The 19,919-nt window shown below is 43.4% G+C and overlaps 1 protein-coding gene across 2 annotated transcripts in view; it reads right to left on the reverse strand.

Moving 5' to 3' along the window:
• SPIDR (scaffold protein involved in DNA repair) overlaps nt 1-19,919 on the reverse strand; it is a 348,017-nt gene that overhangs the window by 39,494 nt on the left and 288,604 nt on the right. The window lies entirely within an intron of this gene.

The raw sequence follows: 19,919 nt of genomic DNA on the forward strand, positions 1-19,919 counted from the left end.
CTCTTTAGTTATACATGAAACACACCGTACAGCTATGGTGCTGCCTCAAATCTTGTGCTTTAGTCTCTTGGAAGGATGGGAGTGAGTAGAATCTGGTTGTGCTTAATCATTCCACAGCTGACAACTATCTCCATGATATCCGCTAGAGAGAGGAATAATGTATGGTGAACTATGCCTAGTTCTGGAAGGGAGGAGAGGATGGCTGAGGATCAAGGAACAAGAAGGCTAGCAGCGAATGAAGATTCGGTAGTTACCCAGCTCTTGTTCACATCTTGTGGAAATATGCAGATTTGTCATAGACAGAACTTAACTAAAAATAATTGTGTTTTATCAAAGGTAAAAGGACCACACAGATTTTTTGTTTAGTTACATTTTAAGGAAAACACTCCAGATTATGGTGAGAAAGACAAAAGCGGAAACCTGTGTGTACGAGTCCCCAACCAATCTCTTACAATAAGCAAAAGGGACACTGTTGTTTCTTTGGAAGGGAAAGGAAAAGGGTAAGGAGAGTGGGAGAGAGGGTGGAGGGAAGGGGAAAGCTTATACAAGCCTTAACACCAAAGTTTGTTCATCCTGTATCTGAACCATCAAAGTAGGGTACTGTTAATTATTATTCTTTGCTGGGGAAGATTTCTTATCTATTTTTGTGTGCTCCTAGCAGAGAGAAAAAGCACACCTACAAACACTCCCTTCTCTCTCCATCACCACAGGCACACCACTCTGCCTACACAATTCCAATTCAGCAACTTGTCTAGTCAAGTCTCAAGGTGGAGCTTCTTAACTCCTGGATGGCTTAGATTCAAACTGTAACCTTCAGAACATACACCCAAGCTGTATTTAACTTATCTGAACCTCACAAATGCACACAAGAAGCCATCCACCCACATGCAAATGAAGCAGCCCTTCTGATCATTGTACATGTCACCGTTGGAAAAAAATCAAAGCTGGAGACATAGATAGGATTGCCACCCATCTGGGTTTTACCCAGACAGTTGGGGTTTGATTTCTGTGTCAGGATACCATTTAGGGTTGCTAGATGGCTGGTTTTCAGTCAGAAAGTCTAGTAAGTGTACAGAGTGAACACCAAAAGTCTGGTTACTGTGGGGCAGGGCAAACAACTAGATCATTAACATGTGCCAGTCCCTGCTCAGCCAGAGCCACCTCCATCTCAGGTGCACAGCTTCTGGTCCAGCCCTGAAGCAGAGGGAGCCCAGCTGCTGAGGGAGAGGAGGATGTAGAGATGATTCAGCAATTAACCGTGTGGGGTTGAGGGGAGGGTGAAGTAAGTAACAGGGGCAAGGCCTGAGGAGAAGAGATGGAGCAAGAGCAGGGAGTTGGGGGAAGAGGCAGGGCAGGGGTCTGGTTACTAGCAATTAGAAAGGTGGCAACCCTAGATACAAGCCTGACTACTCTGGAGTAGGGATGTAAGCGAGTAGTCGAGTATCAGAGGCAGCAAGGGGGGAGAGCAGAAGCCAGTGCTGGGGGGAGCTGGCTTATAAGTTGGTTCCACCTAGCACCGTCTTCACGGAGTCACCTGCCTCCCCTTGTGCTGCTGCCTCTATACACGGTGGGCCCAGGCTCAACATGAGCAGAGGCTGCATGGCATCCTGCAGACAGGAGCCGCTGGTGTTACCCAAGACTGCGCAGTCCCAGCTCATGGCAGGTCCAAGAGCTACCCCACTGCACCTCTGCATTTTAAATGTAGAAAGAGCTGGGCTGGCTCTTATTACATTTAAAATGCAGAGCTGCAGCAGTCCCAGACCCAGGGTGAGCTGAGATTGAGCCAGGCTTGCTCAGTGTGGTTTGTGCCAGGTCTGGGACCTACCCCTGCTGTGGCTCTACAGTTTAAATGAGCTCTGGACTGGCTCTGACTATATTCAAAATGCAGGGCCATTGCAGGGGTAGCTCCTGGACCTGGCGTGAGCCAGGCCTGAGCACTTTCCCTTATCGACTGTGTAGTTGATACAAATTGTGTCAACTATTCAATTAGCCAATTACTCACCTCTTAACATCCTTACTCTGGAGGATCATGATCAGCTTGTTCATCCTGTAACAAGACAGGGATTTTCCTATAAAAGTATACCATATTCAATGGCCCAGACATTGCTATGGTCTCCATTTAAATATTGTCTCCCTACTGTATTATTTCCACTGTAGAGTCATACTTTCCTGTTCCCCTTTAAAATGCACATAATTTGTTGCCACCACAGACAGTGATAATTTGCAGACCAGCAATAACTACAGCTTGAAGGATACTGACAAAAAATGCTACTATTAATACTTAGCTACCATATAGTCCTTTTTACCCACAGATCTCAAGGAGCGCTATGCTGGAGAGTAAATAGCAGTGTCCTCATTTTACAGATGGGGAAATTGAGGCATGGAGTTAAAATTATCCATCCACAAATCAGCACAATGATTGGTAAAATCCAGAACTGCATCCACTACATCAAATATGGTCAGGGAAATTAGTTAGTCTGAGCTCTCGAAATCCTAAAAAACAAATATGTAGCAGAGACCTCCAAAATGTTTAGTAAAATATTCTTGGCAATTACCTTCTCACCAGAGATGTATACAGCAGAAAGTTTATACAAAGCAAATAACACATTTTGCAGTTCTTTATTCAAAAATTACAGGTTCTGTACATTTGTTGCATTTATCTAGTCACTTGTGTTTTAATGACAATATTAAAAAATGAGCCTTTTATCAACTTCATCAGAGTCAACAAATGGAGCTCAAAATTAAAATTAAATGTACCTTCTACTAGGGCTTTTAAAACATTCCCCTGCCTGCCTACTCCACTTTTCTACCCAGGATATTCTTTCACTGTTTCCTTCATTGCTTTTATGTCTTGAGGAAGAAGAGCTGATAAAAACTGCTTCTGTAGAAAGAAACAGGCCTACAGAAACCATATGGTGATGTGGGTATGTTAATACCAAACACACATGACTGGAGCTGCATACCTATTTACATTTTCCCAGTCAATGTGGAACACTCCAAATACCTGGTGAGAACTAATCATAAGCAATAGTCCACAGAGGTAGAATGTGGCACAGAAATGGAGTACTATTTATATTTGTAAGAACAAGAATCATAGAATACTAGGACTAGAAGGGACCTCGAGAGGTTATCGAGTCCAGTCCCCTGCCCTCATGGCAGGACCAAATACTGTCTAGACCATCCCTGATAGACATTTATCTAACCTACTCTCCACAGATGGAGATTCCACAACCTCCCTGGGCAATTTATTCCAGTGTTTGACTACCCTGACAGATAGGAACTTTTTCCTAATGCCCAACCTAAACCTCCCTTGCTGCAGTTTAAGCCCATTGCTTCTTGTTCTATCCCCAGAGGCCAAGATGAACAAGTTTTCTCCCTCCTCCTTATGACAACCTTTTAGATATCTGAAAACTGCTATCATGTCCCCCCTCAATCTTCTCTTTTCTAAACTAAACAAACCTAATTCCTTCAGCCTTCCCTTATAGGTCATGTTCTCTAGACCTTTAATCATTCTCGTTGCTCTTCTCTGGATCCTCTCCAATTTATCCACATCTTTCTTGAAATGCGGTGCCCAGAACTGAACATAATACTCCAACTGAGGCCTAACCAGCGCAGAGTAGAGTGGAAGAATGACTTCTCGTGTCTTGCTCACAACACACCTGTTAATGCATGCCGGAATCATGTTTGCTTTCTTTGCAACGGTATCACACGGTTGACTCATTCAACTTGTGGTCCACTGTAACCCCTAGATCTCTTTCTGCAGTACTCCTTCCCAGACAGTCGCTTCCCATTCTATATGTATGAAACTGATTGTTCCTTCCTAAGTGGAGCACTTTGCATTTGTCTTTATTAAACTTCATCCTATTTACCTCAGACCATTTCTCCAATTTGTCCAGGTCATTTTGAATTATGACCCTATCCTCCAGATTAGTCGTAATCCCTCCCTGCTTGGTATCATCTGCAAACTTAATAAGCGTACTTTCTATACCAATATCTAAATCGTTAATGAAGATATTGAACAGAGCCGGTCCCAAAACAGACCCCTGCGGAACCCCACTTCTTATGCCTTTCCAGAAGGATTGTGAACCATTAATAACTACTCTCTGAGTACGGTTATCCAGCCAGTTATGCACCCACCTTATAGTAGCCCCATCTAAGTTGTATTTACTTAGTTTATTGATAATAAACTATTCTTATCATTTAAAAAGAACACTGCTTCCAGAATTTCAATTGATCATTTTCAACAGAATACATGTTTCTTATGCAGTTTTTTCAAGAGCACCAATGCACTGTTTTAAATTTACTGAATGCCACACTCTGTAATTCACTTTCCTGTAATTCTTTAACTCCTGATGTTTGTTTCTCTTTTATATCTACACAGATAAGAACATAAAAGTACATACTGAGTCAGACCAATGGTCCATTTAGCTCAATATTCTGTCTTTTAACAGTAGCCAATGTCAGGTTCTTCAGAGGTAATACACATACCAGGCAATCATCAAGCGACCTATCCTGATATCCGCTCCCAACTTCTGGCAAATAGAGCATAGGGACACCCAGAACATGGAGCTGCATTGCTGACCATATTCTATAACAGCCATAGATGGACCTATCCTCCATGAACATATTTCTTTTTTGAACCCCATTATAGTTTTGGCCTATACAAATCCCCTGGCAATGAGTTCCACAGGTTGTCTGTGCATTGTGTGAAGAAGTTCTTGCTTTTGTTTGTTTTAAATCTGATAACTATTAATTTCAATGGGTGACCCCTGGTTCCTATGTAAAGTGAAAAGGAAACAATACTCCACACCAGTCACAATTTCATCTCCCCTCTTAGTTGTCTCTTTTCCAAGATGAAAAGTCTTTACAATCTCTCCTTAATCCCTTAATCATTTTTGTTACCCTTCTGTGCATCTTTTCCAATTCTTGCATACCTCTTTTGAGATAGGGTAATCAAAACTGCATTCAATAGTCAAGATGCAGATGTATCTTTACTTAGATTTATAAAGAATCATAGAATACTAGAACTGGGAGGATCCTCGAGAGGTCATCAAGTCCAGTCCCCTGTCATCATGGCAGGACCAACCACCAGCTAGATCATCCCTGAGATATTTAAGAGAAGGTTATATAAACATCTAATGACAAAGATTCCACAACCTCCCTAGACAATTTATTCCAATGTTTAAACACCCTGACAGTTAGGAAGTTTTTACCTAATGTCCAACCTAAACCTCCCTAAACCTAAACCACAGAAGCATTATTATATTTTGTCTTATTATCTATCCCTTTCCAAATGGTTCCTAACATTCTATTAGTTTTTTTTAACCGCAAGTGCCTATTGAGCAGATGTTTTCAGAGAAATATCCACAGTGACTCCAAGATATCGTTCTTAAGTGATAAGCACCAGCTAATTTAGACCCCATCATTTTGTATCTATATTTGAGACAGGGCCAGCCCGAGCTCTTTTGGTGCCCTGGGCCCGGGTGTGCAGTACCACCCCCAGGCGCAGAGCGCATGTACAGGCCCGCCCCCAGGGCGCTCGGTGCATGCGTGGGCCAATCACGGACGCTGGCGCGCAGCCCGGGGCTCGCCCATGGGGCGCACGGCGCATGCGCTGCCCAGCCTGGCCCGGCCAGCGCTGCTGGCGTGCACGCCGGGCTGTGCAGGGCTCCGCAGCCGTGGGGGGAAGAGTGCTGCTGGCCAGTCCGGTCCTGAGTTGAGATTATGTTTTCCAGTGTGCTTCACTTTGCACTTATCAATACTAAATTTTATCTGATAGTTTATTGCCCAGTTACCCAGTAATTGAGTTATGTGAGATCCTTTTTATTTAAAAAAACGAACGTTTACACAGGATAAAAAGACATTTCTGTCATCTACTCAAGCTTAATACGAAGCTTAATTCACAGTTCCAAACCCTTTCAGAGATGCATTTGGCAAATATTTTCTAAATTTTTCTAACTATTCTGGCCGTCTTGGACTCCTGAATATTGAAATCATTCTATTAGTAGTTGCAGCCAAACAAATTACATCAAATAAAAACATATTGCCAACAAGCTGTTGCTGTGGTAAAGAAAACAGTTATTTGTTCAAATGTTTATCCCGGAACTTGGATGATATTTCAGGGGAAGCAGTCCAGTGGGACAAAAATAAAGATGATAATTTTATAGATTTCTGTAATATATTTGGCCCCATTCTGAATAGCTCACCACTATGGTAAATTGTACAATAAGAATAAAAGACAACCCATAAGCATCTTCTATCCTTTCCATTTGTTTCTGGAGTTCAGGCATCAGTATTGCTATACAATAACTAAGAACAAGAAGAACATCTTGGTTACCAATAAGTAAATAAACACCATGCCATATCACTTTGTTTCAGAATTGCTGCTACCAGTATCATTGTGGCAGTAAACTCTAAATAGAATGTAGGTTTTTTATTACAAATGTTTTTTGTAAATGCTGACTCCCATCATATTCTGCAATGTTAATAGCTTCCATATGGAGCCTCATTACAGTTACTTGAACTGTTTGTATTGATCAGCTTAGAACAGGATACAATTTTTCTAAAGAAATCATTTGCTAAACAACAGGAAAACTTGATGGTGAAGAAAGCCACAGACTCAGATGAACACCACCCATCTAGGGTGATATGAAATCTCTAAGAGAAGATCACATTCTAAATTTAACATACAATCACCATCATCAGGGCACTTAAATAGCATTTTTATCCATAATTTGAATAGGCTTAATGCAATACCGACATTAAGGGACTTTTTATTTTTGAAGGAGGGGCGGGGTTAATGCTTTAATGTTGAACTACATATTGCACTGGGGGGCTAACACAGGATCTTGTTTCGCATGTTGGTGGATGCCCTCAATTCCAAAGAGATCATAATTCAACTCCTGGCTCTGGCATAGGCTTTTTGTTTAATGTTCAGCGAGTTCACATTCCCTTATATGAGGAGGCCATATAAATACCCAGAAAGACATACCTTTAAAACCATTCCACATTGTTAACCTCCATTTCAACTAAGGGCAGTTTTGTAAGTGAAAGGCTTGCAGTGTCAAGTCCATTCTTTTTTAGAAGACAGCAGCATCTTTGAGAGAACAGTAAGTGACCTTAACAGTACTCACGGCAAGCACTTTCAAATATTGTAGCCACTGAAATAAAACATAAGGCAATTACAATACTAGTGGCACCATTTAATCTTTCAGTATTTGTGGATATAGTGGATTCATTTTTAAGAAAGACTATAAACGGGCTATGAGAAGAATTTATAAAATACAGTACAAAATGAACTTTAGTAATGAAAAAAGGAAACAGCCCACATTCTGAAGAGTGCTAGAGCATTCAAAAATGCACTCCAGGGAACAAAGCAAAGGAGATACATAAAAAATGCATTGCTTCAGTGAACATGCAATGTGATGGAGCAGCAGCTACATTCAGAAAAAAAAATGTCTATCGTTTCAGTGTGACATTAACCTACTGAAACAATACTAAAATCTTTATCTATTATTCATCAAAATAAGCAGCAGAGAAAAAAACAGCAAAAAAGAAAAACACAAGTGAAGGTGTTCTGGGAATCCTTATTTGGCAAAAATACAGCTCAGTTATTCCTTGAGGTTTCTGATGTTTTCATTCCTGTTGTTTTTCCTCTTTGCTCTCATTCATTGGCTCAATTTCATAGGTGTGTGTACAAGTGAAAGAGAGAGTGTGTACACAGACTGTTTACAAGAGTTATGGTAGCGATTCTCAGCAGTCCATTGAGAATTCCAGGAAATGGCCCCTGTTATTCTATTCTAGGTCAATGTCAGCTCATGACAGGCAATAAAGATCACACAGGACAGTTCACTCAATCTCACAATCCTGTAGTGAGGCCTCAATGGGAGAGAGAAAGCCAGCAAGCTGTGAGTGGGCGGAGTGCCTTCTGAGCACACTACCAACCACAGCACAAGGAATTATGATAAACACCACTCTGGAAACCAGATACAACAGTACATTGTGTTCTTCTTCGGAAAAACAACCAGATTTCTCCTCACTTAAAGTAAACAGTTAATCCTGTTTATATTTTTTCTTGATGAGTTGTTAAGAGAACCATATACTCTACAGAGAAAATTAAAGATTTTTTCCCCCTAAAATTGATAATGACTATTTTTCCTTCAAGGGGAAAAAAATCAAGTATGTAAACTTCCGAGTATCGGCAGGCTGTGAGGAACCTTTCTTGGCTTATAATGACTTAACACGATGCCAAAAACTGAGTAAGACCTTTCCCTCTCTTGCATATTTTATTTTTGGAGTCCTGAACACAGTACGTTATTTTTCTCATTTAACTTCTACTTTTCAGTCATGAACAAGCAAAACTGGTCAAACAAAACAAAACAAAACCTGTTACATGCAGTATTTTTGTAGGCTGGGTAAATGCTATACTGTATATTTTCCTTTCCCCTCCCCCGAACTTTGATTTAGCCAGTTTTTTTGCAAGGTGGCGAGGGGCAGGAGGGGAGTAATTTGTATGTAGTTTTCTCACCATGAATTGATAAATTGCCTGTTTTTCCTCTTTATCACAACACATCCTGTCCTTGGCTTTGCATCCTAAGGAGAAGTACATAGAAAAGCAGCTGGAATTGATTATCTTGTTTTCATGAAGTCACCATGGCATACCTATTAACTACTTATTACCGGTGAGTCCCAGAGTGTCTTCTACAGGGTAAATCCTTTTCAGTAGGAAATCCCAACCTCTGGCACTAAAAAATTAAAACTGTACAGAAAAAGGCAAGTTCTTATGATCCTAAATCACTAAGTAGTTGTTTATCCTCCAATTGGAAAAAAAAGGTTATCTGATTAGTCTTTCAGATATTAGGATAATAGTTTAGGATATTGAGTTTCCTAAGCAATAGAATGGATAATACCATCAGTGGTTAATGGGGTAAAAAAACAGAACTCTTAATTAGGGTATTGGAAAATAAATAAATTGAGGCATTTTCATATATTTTATGAAAATATATTGATAATTTTTAAGCTTACACAATCATTTTCTTACTGATTTGAACTCTTAAATATTCTTGCATTTAATTTATTTTTACACCTATCAAGAGAAGTATGTAGCACAATGCCTCCCAAAGCATCTATGGAATACAGACACTGCCCCACTGCCTTTACAAAACCAGAGAGTTTGTGCAGGGGCAGTCATGGATCTACCACTCCCTCACTTTTCAGAGAGGCTTTAGCAAAGAGGTCATGGGCAGCTGGTATGTTAGGCAGGGGAAGGCATTGCCTTCCCACACTGCCAGCCTGCTCTTACCCACACTCTGCTCCTAGAATGCCTACTGTAGAAGTACCAGGGGCAGAGTGTTGCTGCCCCTGTGCGCCCGCCCTCTCCTGTGCTCTGGGACTTGGGAGGCTGGAGTCTCCCACCCTTATCCCTCTCTGGTGCTCTAAGGCCAGGGAGGCTGGGACCACAAGCCCTCCTCCTTCCCTAGTGCTCCAGGGCTGGTGAGTCTGGGACCGCATGCTGCCCTCCCTGTACTCTGGGGCTAGGGAGGCTGGGGCTGGCGGCACCTGTGCTCCCCATGCTACAGCCAGGGGAGGCTGGGGCTGCACACCCCACCCCATGCTGGGGGATAGAGCAGTGCACTGCCCTGCCTCCCTGTGGTGCAGGGTGGGAGTGAGGAAACTGCTTGGCTCCCATGGGGGGCAAGGTCGGGGGCTTGCTTCCTCCAGCCCTACCTTCACCCATCGCCCATGAAAGAGGTCTACAAACTGTACGATGCACTGAGGTGGGCATGGCAGAACATAGTGGGGGAGCAGCAGGACCTATACCAGCCCTCATGGGCCAGTGAGGGAGAACCACCCAGCCATGTTCCACTCCAAGCTCTGCTCTGGCACTAACCACAGCCCCAGCTATCAGTAGGGGTGCCAACTTTCTAACTGCACAAAACCCAACACCCTTGTCCTGCCCCCTTCACTGAAGTCCCAACCTTGCCTCACTCCTTCTCTGAGGCCCTACCCCACTTACTCCATTCCAGCCCTCGTTACATACTCAGGGTATGTCTACACTACAGCGCTAGTTCGAACTAACTTAGTTCGAATTAGTTAATTCGAACTAAGCTAATTCGAACTAACGCGTCTAGAACTAAAAACTAGTTCGAATTAGCATTTTGCTAATTCGAACTAGCAAGTCCACATTGAGTGGACTCTGAACAGGGCTTAAGGATGGCCGGAAGCAGTGCCAGCAGGGCATAAGAGGAGGACTTAGAGCATGGAGATGCTGTCTCAGGCTAGCCGAGGGCTGCGCTTAAAGGGTCCCGACTCCCACCCCGGACACACAGTTCTAAGGGGTGCCCCGCTTGCAAAGAAGATCTGGCTTGGAGTGCCCGGAGTACCCACACTGGGCACATCACACCACTTGGCCATCAGCCCGGCTGCACTTGCCGCAGGCTGCCATCTGGGGAGAGGGGGCAATTGGGGGGCTGCAGGAGAGCTTCCACCCCCAGAAGCCCGCAGAGCCAGCCCAGTCCTCCCCATCGGGGGCTCGTACCCCATTCCTCCCTCACCTCCTTCCACTTACCCTTCCCTAGCCCCCCTTCTTATTGATGTACAAAATAAAGATACCGTTTCTTCCAACATTGACTCTGTCTTTATTGAACAAAACTGGGGGAGACTGGGAAAAGGAGGTGGGAGAGGGGAAGAGAAAGGTTGGGAGCGGGGAGGGCAACTAACATGATCAGTGGTTGGGAACAGGTCCCAGATGAAGAGAGGCTACAGAGACTGGGACTGTTCAGCTTAGAAAAGAGGAGATGGAGCGGGGACAGGATAGAGGTCTCTAAAAGCAGGGGTTGGGTGGAGAGGGTGCGTTCAGAAAAGTTCTTCATGAGTTCCCATAAAGAAGGACTAGAGGACACCAAAGGAAAGGAATGGGTAGCAGGCTTGAAACTAGTAAGAGAAAGTTGTTCTTCTTCACAAAGCAAATAGTTAACCTGCGGAACTCCTTGCTGCAGGAGGCTGTGAAGGCTACAACTACAACAGAGTTTAAAGGGAAGTTAGATAAATTCATGGAGGTTGGGTCCATGGAGTAGTCTTAGCCAGGGGGTAGGAGTGGTGTCCCTGCCCAAAGTTTGTGGAAGGCTGGAGAGGGATGGCACGAGACAAATGGCTTGGTCACTGTCTTCGGTCCATCCCCTCCAGAGTCCCTAGGGTTGGCCACTGTCGGCAGACAGGCTACTGGGCTAGATAGACCTTTGGTCTGACCCAGGACGGCCATTGTAAGCTCAGGGCTCAGGGTCGGGGGTCTCAGTGGACCACCTTGATTTTCATGCACACCTGCTCCTGGGTGGCCAGGCTGGCAGCTCTCCTGCCCTAGACGGCCACTTTCCTGTGCCTAGTGCGGAGATCGTGGACGAGGTCCACGATGTCCGCACTAGCCCAGGCGGGTGCCTGCCTCTTGCGGTCCAGGGCAAGCTCCCGGGAGCCGCCAGCCTGGTCCCGGGAAGAGGGGGTGGGCTGGGGGACATCGGGTGGGTGGCTCGAGCCGTGCCAGGTGCAGGGTCTGCTGGCTGGGTGCTGGCAGGCTTGCACCTGGCACGGGCACCGTAGCCAGCCCGTGCCCCTTTAAGGGGTCCGGGGCTGGGAAGGGGGCATAGAGTTTCCCTGGTGTTGGCCAGAGTGGCCACCAGGGAAACCTGGGGAGGGCTAGCCTCCCACTAGTTCGAATTAAGGGGCTACACACCCCTTAATTCGAACTAGCTAGTTCGAACTAGGCTTAATCCTCGTAAAATGAGGTTTACCTAGTTCGAACTAAGCGCTCCGCTAGTTCGATTCAAATTTGAACTAGCGGAGCGCTTGTGTAGCGCCTATTAAAGTTAGTTCGAACTAACGTCCGTTAGTTCGAACTAACTTTGTAGTGTAGACATACCCTCACTCTCTCACTCATTTTCACTAAGCTGGGTTAGGATGTGGGGTAGCTGAAGGCTCGGGGTGGGGCTGGAAATGAGAGGTTTCGGTACACCACGGGGTTCTGAGCTGTGGCAGGGAGTTGGGGCACAGAAGGGGATTTTGGGTATGAAAGGGGGCTCAGGGCTAGGACAGAAGGTTGGGGTGCAGGGCAAGTTTTGGCATGGTTGGGTGGCACTTACCTTGGGCAGCTTCCAGGAAGCTGCCCATGTCCCTCAGGTTCCTAGGCAGAAGTGCGGCCAGGCAGCTCTGTACGGTCTCCACCTGCAGGCACTGTCACCACAGCTCCCACTGGCCATGAATCCCAGCCAAGGCAAGCTGTGGAGTTGGTGCTCGAGGCAGGAGCAGTGCACAGAGCCCTAATGGGTCTTCCTCTGCTTAAGAGCCAAAGGACAGATCAGTGCTTCTGGGGAGACATGAAGAGCCAGAGAGGGAACCTATTAGCCCTATGCAAACTGAACTTTTAATGGCTCTATCAGCACTGGGCATTCTCGTCCAAAACTGGACACCTGGCAACCCTACCTCTCAGCTTTGACTCCAACCTTGGCTCCTGGCCACAGCTCCATTCTCAGGCCCAGCCATGTCCCCCACCGTGGCCCTATTACCCCCCTGTCTTTTCTCCCCCCACCTCAAGCCAACGTTCCACTCCCAGGTCTGGTTCTGCAGGTGAAAACCCTGAAAAGTTTGGGGACCAGTGCTCTAGCGAATGATTAAGAACTAAACCTAAGCACATGTAAATATGTTTGCCTTCACAAAAGGAAAGTTCACTTCCTCCCTCCTTTTATGGTGACTCTGTGTAGCGTTGCCACAATTTGTCCACATACAGGTTGAATCTCTCTAGTCCACCATCCTGGGGACCTGACTAGTTCTAAAGCAGAGATTTTTCCGGACCACGGGAGGTCAATATTGTCTAGCAGCATTACCAACACTTTCACTGCTTACTAGGCTGTTAGAGGACATTTAGGGGTAAATTAGAGCTAAATAACAGCACCGAACACTGAGAGCCAGGACTGGTGGCTGTAAACAAACTTTATGGGACTGTAGGAAACTTGGCCACACCCATGAAAAGTGGACATCCAGCTAACTAAAATCATTCTGGACCATAGATGTTTCCGGACTACAGAAGTTCAACCTGTATCAGAAAAGAATACACTAGGAAGACTCGGGGGGGGGGGGGGGGGGAGGAGAGAGCGGTAGCCATGTTAGTCTGTGACTTTAAAAAAAAACAAGTAGTCCTATAGCACTTTAGGGCACGTCTACAGAGCAGGGCTAAAGTCAAATTAAGCTACGCAACTTGAGTTATGTCAATTGCGTAACTTCAGTCAAAATAGCTTAATTTGGCTTTTGGTGCTGTCCACACAGCAGGAAGTAGAAAGAAGAAAACTCTTCCTTTGACTTCCCTTAAACCTCATAAAATAAGGGTTACAGACATCAGAGTAAGAAGTCCTCCAACTCGCCATTATTTTGAAAAAATGGCTTGCAATGTAGACATGCTCTTTGTTATTTTGTAATAACATAAGTTACTCCAAAATAATGCTGCTATGTAGACATAGCCTTAGAGACACAGAAAAGTCCATATAGAGTATAATGAGCGTTTGTGGGCAAAACCTGAGGAAAATCTGAGGAAGTGAGTTTTGCATTTACAGGGCTACTTGTTTTTTTACACTAGGAAGAGGAAAAAGAGTGTCAGTATGGACTTAACAGGGAATCATCAGATGAGAAAGAAAATACAGAAGAGTCAGGGTGCTGAACACAAAAAATGAAAATCAAGAAGAGATCTGTGTTATAGTGTTGCTTCCTATCACTAAGCTAGGGAAGAGACAGATACGCAGAAGGGCAGGGATAGGGTCCAGAGTGACCTCGACAATTAGAGGATCGGGCCAAAAGAAATCTGACGAGGTTCAACAAGGACAAGTATAAAGTCCTGCACTTTGGACGGAAGAATCCCAAGCATTGTTACAGGCAGGGGACCGACTAGCTAAATAGCAGTTCAGCAGAAAAGGACCAGGGGATTATAGTGGATGAGAAGCTGGATATGAGTCAACAGAGTATCCTTGTAGCCAAGAAGGCTAATGGCATATTAGGTTGCATTAGGAGGAGCATTGCCAGCAAATCTAGAGAAGTGATTATTCCCCTTTATTTGGCTCTGGTGAGGACACATCTGGAATATTGCATCCAGTTCTGGGCCCCCCACTATAGAAAGATATTTGGACGCATTGGAGAGGGTCCAGTGGAGGGCAACCAAAATGATTAGGGGGCTGGAGCACATGACCTATGAAGAGAGACTGAGGGATTTGGGTTTGTTTAGTCTGCAGAAGAGTCAGGGGGGATTTGATAGCAGCCTTCAACTTCCTGCAGGGTGGTTCCAAAGAGGATGGGGAAAACCTGTTCATAGTAGTGACAGATGGCAGAACAAGGAGCAATGGTCTCAAGTTACAGTGGGAGAGGTCTAGGTTGGATATTAGGAAAAACTATTTCACTAGGAGGGTGGTGAAGCACTGGAATGGGTTACCTAGGGAGGTGGTAGAATCTCCATCCCTAGAGGTTTTTATGTCTCGGCGTGACAAAGGGTTGATTTAGTTAGGGCAGGGGGCTGGACTTGATGACCTTTCAAGGTCTCTTCCAGCTCTATGGTACTATGATCCTTCCACTCCCAACCCCATGAGAGAATGAAAATATGTACACTAGACCAGTAGTTCTCAACCGTGGGCCATATGGCTCCCCAGGGGCTACGCCCTACCTCTAGGGGGCCACATGGAAAAAAATGGAACATTAGGTAAATTATACACCTTTTTTTCCAACTAACAATGGCTATGAAGGGGGCCACACAGGTAAATGAGGCTCAAAAGGGGGCCACGAGCAAAAAAAGTTGAGAAACACTGCACTAGACTATTGTCAGGAAAAACAAAAATGTCCATCTTTGGCAATACTGGTGTAGCTCAATGGTGTGATGAGTGTTACTGTAGACAGTGAGTGGTAACTCTTAGCACTTCTACCCCAAATTCATATAGATCTGTTATGAGATTTATATGACCCCAAAAAGACAGCTGCATTTCTACAGTGCGTTATCACTAGTTTAGTTTCTCCAGCAGTAGCAAGTGTGGGATATTTCTGATATTAAGTTACAAGGGGCACGACCAATGCCAATAAACTACATCATTAAGGGTTAAAGCTTTAAAAATAATTTTTAAAAGAAAAAAAATTATAGAATTGATCCAAAATACACTGAAATGAATGGGAGTTTCCCCACTGATTTCAATGGACTTTGTTTAGACCCTATAGGAGACAATTATAAAAATTCCCCCAGAATAGATAAGGGAGCAGCATATTCAATATCCTTCACCTTGCCTTCATTTAGACCGTTAATGAAGTTCCATTGTATCTCCATTAAACTCAACATTGTTCAAGAAGTTTCATGAATTATGAATACCGTTTTTTTTAAAGGAAAACTAGCTCTCACATTTTACCTGTAACAATGGCAATGGAACAGTGGTCTAGCAGACTGCTATGTACCTATGCTACAGACATGAGAATCCTTCCTTTGCCATATCCTGATTTTTGTGTATTCATAACCTTAATTCTGGACAAACATTGTCTCTATTGTTTACTATTGCTACATACCCAACAGGGGAACACTCATTCCCTGCATTACTTAAAGTCTAATTTGTTCTCTGTAGATATTTTGGAACCATGTGAGCTAGTGCAAAATGAGTGAAAAAGTGAATCTATCCTACAGCAGTTTTATAATCTGAATTATTGTTTATAAAGAATCTTTGTCATTTTATTTCTTCTGCATTGGGGCACTATTACTTAACATTGTTTAAAATTTTAAAATATGTCAGTACAGCTTAAGCAGATAATCAACAAATAAGTAAATACTTTCTGCCTACAGAACAAGGCACATGATGGAATAAGCTCTAAAATGTCATCCTGTTGGAAGTTCTACTACACTGCCTTTGAGGACCCTGCAGAACAATACCCCTTGTCCCATTTAAATAGCAAATAAGGCTACATTTACATAGTGCCTTTTATCCCCCAAAAGTCTCAAAGTATATGAAAAACTAACTACATAATGGACATAGATTAGGGATGTTAAAAATGGTTTAATTTAATACCTGTAATCATGTAACAGCACCAATTCTTAGCAGTTGCATGATTATTCGATGACCCCTAGAGCCAGGGCTGCCAGCCAGTGTGCTCCCAGCCTCACTTCTGGGAAGCTCCCTGCCATCCCACACTGCTGCCTCTGATTTAAAATGGGCTCCGTGCACAGACTGACTGCCGTCCTGTGCTGCTGCCTCTAATACAGAGGCAGCAGTGTAGGGTGGCAGCAGCCTCCGTCTGCAGGGGGGGGGGGGAGGGGCGGCGGTGGGGGCGGCCCAAGCATCCTGCCGACAGAGGCTGCTCCACAGCAGCAATCCCTGTGTGTGGGGAGCTTGGGCCCCCCTGTGGACAGAGGTTGCTGCCACCCCATGGTGCTGACTCTGATATAGAGGCAGCAGAACAGGGTGGCGGATGGGACCTGGTTTTTAAACTAGCTTCCCGCATGGACCAGCTCCAGCTGTATCAGAGGCAGCTCCCCTGTGTACTCTTCATTTAAAATTCGGACCAGCAGGCTGGGACCGAGCAATCCTACCAGTACGAGTTTTAAAGACAGAGCTCATGGAGGAGGGGAGAAGTTGCGATTAACCAGGAACATGAAGTAATAAGATTACTGGTTAAACTGTTATCCAGCTAGCCGCTAACATCTCTAATATAGATTCAGATTTTCTCCTCTCCCAGCATAACAGAATTTCTTTGAAATCAACAAGAATTAATTTATCTATCATTGAAACACAGCATCTTTTTAATATTTCTGGACAGTCTAAGTCAGTACCTCTCAACCTTTCCAGATTATTGTACCCCTTTCAGGATCCTGATTTCTCTTGTGTATCTCAAGTTTCACTACACTTAAAAACAAGCTATTTACAAAATCAGACATAAAAATAAAGAAGTCTCACAGCACGCTAATACTGAAAAATTGTTTATATTCTATTTTTTTTACCATATGATAAAAATAAATCAACTAGAATATAAATGTTGTACTTACATTTCAGCATACAGTATATAAAGTATACTTCAGCATACAGTATAAACAAGTCATGTCTATGAAATTTTAATTTGTACTAAGTTCAACAGTGCTTTTTTATGTAGCCTGTTGTAAAACTAAGTTTTACAACAAGCTACATAAATGCTAAATGAGTTGATATATCATCTGGAAGACCTCTGTATTTCCCCAGAGGAGAACCACTGCTCTAAGAGAAACCATGTCTAATCAAAACTACAGAACACTTTAGATAGAAAGAAGGTAATAATTCACATTAGAATTGGACTAGAGCTCTTAATGAAATATCTACTGATGCCAAAAGTGATGATTAAATATTTTATGACAAGTGGTTAAGACTTTGATTTTTGCTTTATCCAAAAGAATACCTATAACTGCATATTGTTCTATTATCATGCTAGTATTCCTGGGTCTGGCTCAACAAAGTCTTCATATAGAGGGAAAAGAATCACTACCAACATTTCCTGTAGCGCTTGGATTTTTATTGGAGGTCTCCCATCCAAGTGCTGACCAGTCTATCAGAAAGAGGCAGCAAGGGGGAAAAGAGGAGGGTGTGCTGGGGGGAGCAAGCTTAAAAGCCGCCAGCTCCAGCTCTGTGGGAAGGGGTATCCGCCGTTGGCCCTGGGCTCCATGCTAAATGAGTGTTAAATGAGGAACTACTGTGTGTTAAATGAGGAATTACTGTATTCAATTAGTTGATTAATCTAATTTTATCATCCCTAGCATGATACCTGACAAAATCAAAATCAAGATAGTAGCATATGTTGTCTTTAACGATTCAATTTCCTGCTCATAATGCTTACTACTGTTACCCTCATTGTCCCACAATTATTTCCTCTTATTCTGTTACATTCCATTGCCAATATTAGTCTTAAATTAGACTGTGAGTTCTTCAGGGAAGAGGGTATCTACTCCTGTGTGTTTGTATAGTATTTGACAAAATGGAACGCTAATGATGATGTGATTATTGCATTACTAAACAAACAAACAAACAAATAAATAAAACAAAATAAATAAATAAAAATGATGGCCTTCAAGAATGAAGCTGCTTAGATGGCAATTACTTACACTAAGCCTGCTGAATAATATATGATAGGGATAGTACTCATATTCCTAGAAGAGAGAAAATACTTGTCAGCCTTGTAACATATCTATATTTCTCTTTTGAGTTCTCCACTAAATAGGAGTTCTGTTTGCTAAATGTGGCAATAGCTTTCAAACTAGGTTGCATGGAGGATTCTTCAACCGTGGATATGTTATTGGTAGTCCACAGAATCAAACAATACTTAAATAACAAAAGGTATTTTGACAGGGCAGGTGTTCCTTGAAGGGAGATCTTTCTTACTGGTCTATATAGTAATAAGGCTAGAGAAACACAGACATGTAGAAATGGTGCAATTTTACTCAAAATGGTGGCCATAAATTGTTTGAATGTATTATTTGTCACATTCGGTAGTAAGTGGCATTATTTGTATTGCCAGACACTTTCAATTTTAACAGTATCCCATGCAGTTTGTGTATTCATGCATGCAGAAGTACAGGGATGGAGAGTTCCTAAACGAAAAGGGAAACCGCATTCTAAAAGAAATATACACACAGACAAAAAAGTATTCATGAGATCAGAAAATAAAATGTCAATATTTTTAATAATAGATTTGTTTGTGATCACACTTACCCCATCTAATAAAAAATACATCATGGAAGAAGCATCACAAGAGAACCCTGGGATCTAACTTCTCTCAAACATTGTTCTCACTCATTCAATTTATTTCAAGTTCAGTTTTCACAGTCTATCTTAGGTTTAAATATGACTCCTTTGATCAACTGGCAATGGATGACTTTGAGAAGGCTCAAGTTGCTGCTGGAAGCACAGTGCCAGGCATGGAAATGACATGCATGCAGCTCAATCAACTCATCAAGTAAAATGGCTCTGTGGCCAGTGTGGTAAATATTGTTCTTCCTCAATTGGTCAGTTGGATACCCATTCAACTGTTCTTGTTGACCTCATCCTTGAGATTGAGGTGACTAGCATCCTCCTCATAATCATATATGGTGCCTGTTTTGCCTGCACCTAAGCATACTACCTTGCAAACAGTATTCATAGAATCATATGGCTGGAAGAGACCTCAGGAGACCATCGAGTCCAGCCCCCAGCCCAAGGCAGTGGGAAAAAATAAATACATTTATATTTATTCAATAATGTACTTCCTCTGAATATGCAGGTTCACACATTCAATGTGTGAATTTCCACCTGACGTGTAGACTTGAATGAAGGAATGAGTGATGACTTGACTCCACCACTTCAGAACCGAATGGGAAACAATGTTCCCAACTTGCGAATATTTTCAAGATTTTGAAGACTACTCCATCCTGAATCAGAATGAAAAGTACAGATTTAAAAAATGTCTGTGACCAAATTCATGTTGTGGGCGGATTCCTCACTGACAGTCTGCTCTGCCAGTGTTAGAGCTCAGGGCTGGGACATGGAGTTTGGCAGGCCTGCACCCCCCTGCTCCCTTCCCACACACACACCACTCCTGGGATGGCAGTACTTCCCTCTCCTTAAGCTAGCATTGTCTGTGGAACATTTCTCAGGCATCTCTACAGAAGCCCCACAGACTATGCTTAGCGCTCACCTCACTGAACCCTATAGTGTGTGCATGGTGCTCACCCTCTCTGAGCCCCATAGATTGTACTTGATGCTCCCCTCTACCAGAGCCCCAATGCTGGGCAGATAAACTGCTAAGGTGTGAATGCTGCCCCACCTGGCTTAAAAGTTGGGGGAAAATATTACTGTTTTTCCTGGCTCCAGGGAAGAGCCCAGGACTGTTTATGACCCTGCCCTACTTGAAGGCTGGGACCTAAT

Source organism: Pelodiscus sinensis, chromosome 2 (genome assembly GCF_049634645.1).
Source record: "Pelodiscus sinensis isolate JC-2024 chromosome 2, ASM4963464v1, whole genome shotgun sequence".
Lineage (NCBI taxonomy): Eukaryota > Metazoa > Chordata > Testudines > Trionychidae > Pelodiscus > Pelodiscus sinensis.